The sequence below is a fragment of the Nanorana parkeri genome, unplaced genomic scaffold, assembly GCF_000935625.1.
Source record: "Nanorana parkeri isolate BGI_ZX_2015 unplaced genomic scaffold, ASM93562v1 scaffold244, whole genome shotgun sequence".
Taxonomy (NCBI): domain Eukaryota; kingdom Metazoa; phylum Chordata; class Amphibia; order Anura; family Dicroglossidae; genus Nanorana; species Nanorana parkeri.
Genome location: NW_017306512.1, coordinates 502,169 through 506,368, shown reverse-complemented (window position 1 = coordinate 506,368; position 4,200 = coordinate 502,169). Strand labels below are relative to the sequence as shown.

The window sequence follows — 4,200 nt, the reverse complement described above, 5'->3', positions numbered from 1 at the left end:
ATTAACACATTTTCCAATGTTTTTTCCCTTAAAAAAATATATATATTGTGATCTGCCAAAAAATCCATTGGGCTCCCTGGAGTGAGCTGCTGTACTGAAATCCCAAGCAATGTTGTCATCCTTGCTCAGTGCCCCTGATGGACTACAGAGCACCTCTTCTGTCCTCATCACCTTACCATGATGGGAGGGGGGTTCCCCATGTTAAGGGCCTGTTAACACCTCTGCACTGCTGCATTACTGCATGTACGGCAATGCATGTTATGCTACGCAATAACAAGCTTTGAATTAGGCCAACCCATTAATATAATAGAGATTTAATTTAGCATTTCCTAAAACAAGATTCTTATTACTAATAAAGGTTAATAAACGAATAAGATGACAGTAATGTTACAGATGTCATCTAAGCTGATGTTAATGTGATCATCCTTGTTGGAAAATGTTGTAATAGCAATGGATGATACATTCACAAGTTATTTTTCAGAATGTACATATTATGGTTTCCACACTATAGACTCTTTTCCTGAAGCCAAAGCAAAAGGTTTGTGTTGAGTGATGGTGTATGGACCATCTTTGTAAATGAGGGAGAGGCTGGGATTGGAAATAGAGATACAGTTTTGTACCTAACTGTAAAAACAAAATAAAAATACCTTCAATAAATATGATTTGATCAAAAAATTATGAAGTTCTGAAATAACAAAACTGAAGTAGATATATTTAAGCTTTTTTCTTAAACTGTTGTTGGCTTTTTCTAATTTCTTGCAAATGTAGACAACCGAAACATGCTTTCAACCCACAAAATTCGCTGTCAGCTGTTATTGGTGGGAGATCACCAAATCTCCCACCAATAAATGTCATTTAAAGACCCAAGGTGTGTAGGCTGCTGGAAGTACCCTAATATGACTGAGAGTCTTTGCAGCTTGCAGCTGCAGGAAACTGACATTTAAAAGTAGAATTTCCCTTTAAAAACATTAATGCTTGTCTAACTGCTATTATTCTGATATTAAGGGATTATGTCACAGTTCTCCAGCAATCTCTGTTGCATGTGTCTGGTAATGTGGTGGTATGGCAAGAATCTTCTATTGATAGAGAGCTGAACAAGGAGATATTATCACTACCAATTTGTTCAACCTCATCTTTATGTATGCAATGGGGGAAGGAAGAGATAACCCTACAGGCACCATAATAAATCATAAATAGAGCGCATATGCTGACGATAATGTGCTAATGGGAAGCATTTAGTGAAAAGATAAATAAACTGGTGAAGATGAATGTAAACCGTAACAAGAATCTTTCCATATTTGCTACCTTTGAGTCTGTTAAGAATACAATTGAAAGTGTTTTGTTAAATTATCAATTTATACATTTTTATTCTTGGGTTTAGTTATACTTTATGGAAGACTACTTACATGATTATTACAAGGAAAGGGAGCAAATTAAATATGTTGTGTAGAGAAAGGATATGAAAGGGTAAAATTCATCTGCTACCAAGGTGCAATGACCTGTCCAAGGGAAAGAAAGCATAAGCAGCTGCTGAAAAGATATGTAATCATTCACTAAAAACAGTTAAGAGATCTAGAATTTTGTCACAAAAATCTAAAACTTATATTTATTATGCCTTTTCCAAGTTCATGACCCAATGGAGTGTATGGATTCACTTTTCCTCCTCCGCCCGACCTACAGCCCTACCTCTAGTGCAATGCCCTGAGGGTGAAAAGGGCACCTCAAGTCTCGATACACAACCTCAGCTCACAAGCTGTGACCCACTCCCTCCCCCCCCAATCCCCTCCCCTCAATCCCCCTCTCTCTTTCTTCTACATTTCTCCCCTCTCTTAGTTTACCTCTTTCGGTTCCCCTCCCTTTCTACAACTTTCCTGACATATCAGGATATTTGAAATGTTGGGCCAGAGAAGGTACCTGCCAATGTTGACATGAGCTACAATTTTTTAACATACACTGGTGACACCCACCGGATCTATAATGTACACATAGTCATCGTGGTGTTGTTCCTCACTATAGTGGAATTATGCGTAACATAGAAAGGCCTTAGCTTTTCGTATTGTGTGACCGAACCTAGGTCACCTTCCCATTAATGCTTGAATGATCACACCAGTACACCATTGCTCAATGCATATATTCATGTAGCCTGATATCCTCGTTGTATATGTACTGATTGTGCTTTTTGTGCCCTTCTTGAGTTTTGATACTGATTGTTAAGGAACTGTTAAAAAAATACTAATAAAAACTGATTCAACACTAAAACTTATATTTATAGAACCAATTGAAAGCTCCAGCATCTCCCAACCTCCAATCTATAGTTAGATATGCAGAAAAAATGTGGGTATTTACAAGAACAGAGGTGGACAGACTACACATGTGAGAAACAATTGTATGGAATTTTTGAGGGAAGCTAATACAGAATAAACAATTCTACATTATTTCTTAATGATCAATTAAAGAATTATAGAACAGCTATAGTCTCTCAGCTATAGTAGCAGATAGAAGTATCCATAATCTTAGATGGCTTGGCCATGTTGTCAGGATGGGAGAAGGAATCCTGATGAAGGTATCTGAAGAACAGTCTGGAAGAAGAAAAGTAGAACCCAAACAAGAGATGGATTACTGCTCTGGAAGTGGGACTAATGAAGCTGGGAGACATAACAAGAGATTAAACCAGTAGCAAGAGACCAGGGGCCAAAATTCTTCAAAGTGTGGAGATGCATGGAATTTATGTACTAAAGGCAAATAGGATGTACAATATGCAAGGGAATTTTACTTTGCCAAGAATACCCAATCACACGCACGGAAAATAAAAAACCTATTTTCACTTGCAAGAGATTGGCCATTGGAAGCCAGTAGAGCTTCATCTGATTCACTAAGATTCCCTTGCAAAGTGAACCGACTATCGGCCTTTAGTAAACCCCAGTAGATGGGGGGTAGGGAGAGAAAGAAATCAAAACTGTTGGGTACAATTCAGAAGAGAAGATAGGAGAAGCTAACAGAGGTTACATAGAAAGGCAATATTTCATCATCCATACACATAGTAAACAAATACAGTTTATGGCTTATTGTAAGGAAAAACTAAGGGGTCTATTCACAAAAGGGTGAAGAGTTTGGAGAAGGCAGGAGAAGGGAACAATCTAGGACAACATAGCTGAACTGGAAAGTGAACTGAATTGGAGAATTTTTCCAAATCTGCTATTTTGTCCTGGATTGTCCTGGATTGTTCACTACTCCTCCAAACTCTTCACCCTTTAGTGAATAGACCTGTAAGTAACTTTTATTATTTGTAAACCCTTTAACATCACCCTTACGGAAGTTGTGACTTTTCAATTACTGGTTTGCCCAAGAGGATTTTATTGACTGGTGATAAGTATTGGTTAATAATTAAAAAAGGTATTCAGAAGAAAAGAAATGTACTGGTGATACTGGTTAATATCAAAAGAAGAAGTACACCCAAACAACATTACAAAATCCAAATGGGATTTTGTTATTCAAATGTGAATCACAGTTCAAACAATTACGCACTATGTTAAACAAATGCAGCTTTATATTTTACAGTTTTGGCAGTTGAAACAAACTGTGAAATGTTATTATCATAATGAATACTATCTGGAAAGGTTCATTCAAGGTGACAAAGAAAAGTGTGCCTGTTTGTTGAAGAGTGTAATATATATAATGGAAAAACATTTGTACATTGTGCACAGTTGAATGAACAGGAAGAGAAGTGTCGTTGGGCAAAAAAGAAAAGGTTTAGGTAGGAAAAAATTAAAATATTTGCACGTTGCTGCTGTTTCTTGATGAAAGGTTTGAGTTGAATTTTTCATTGATCCATAGAGCATGGCTATCAAGATATGGTCATCAGTGTAGGGATCCTCCAACTGGTAGATTTACATAGGCAGGAGAGAAACCATTCTGGGGCTTGCTAAGATTTGTGGTTTTGCACAGCCAGTGGGGATGCTGGTGACGGTATGTAGGTATGGTACTGTATATAAATAGGTCTAACACATGCTCTTTATTATAATTATGCGTAAAGACCTTTACATCTGAAATCCAGCTTTACCTTCAGTATTGCGCAGCCTTACCTTCAGACATGCAGTGTTGTACAGGCTCCTCTTCTGTACCGATATTGCTTACTCTGATTGCACTGCACACTGTGTGCTTCTTACAATTTGCATTAGATAGAATTAGACTAATTAGAAT

The 4,200-nt window shown here is 37.3% G+C and overlaps 1 protein-coding gene across 1 annotated transcript in view; it reads left to right on the top strand.

The window, feature by feature from the left end:
- LOC108787159 (sodium-coupled monocarboxylate transporter 1-like) overlaps positions 1 to 3,385 on the top strand; it is a 52,289-nt gene extending 48,904 nt beyond the window's left edge. Inside the window, exon 16 of the mRNA XM_018556634.1 lies at positions 3,372 to 3,385. The gene's annotated coding sequence lies outside the window, so the exon portion shown is untranslated. The remainder of the gene's footprint in view (positions 1 to 3,371) is intronic.
- Positions 3,386 to 4,200: the final 815 nt, after the last annotated feature.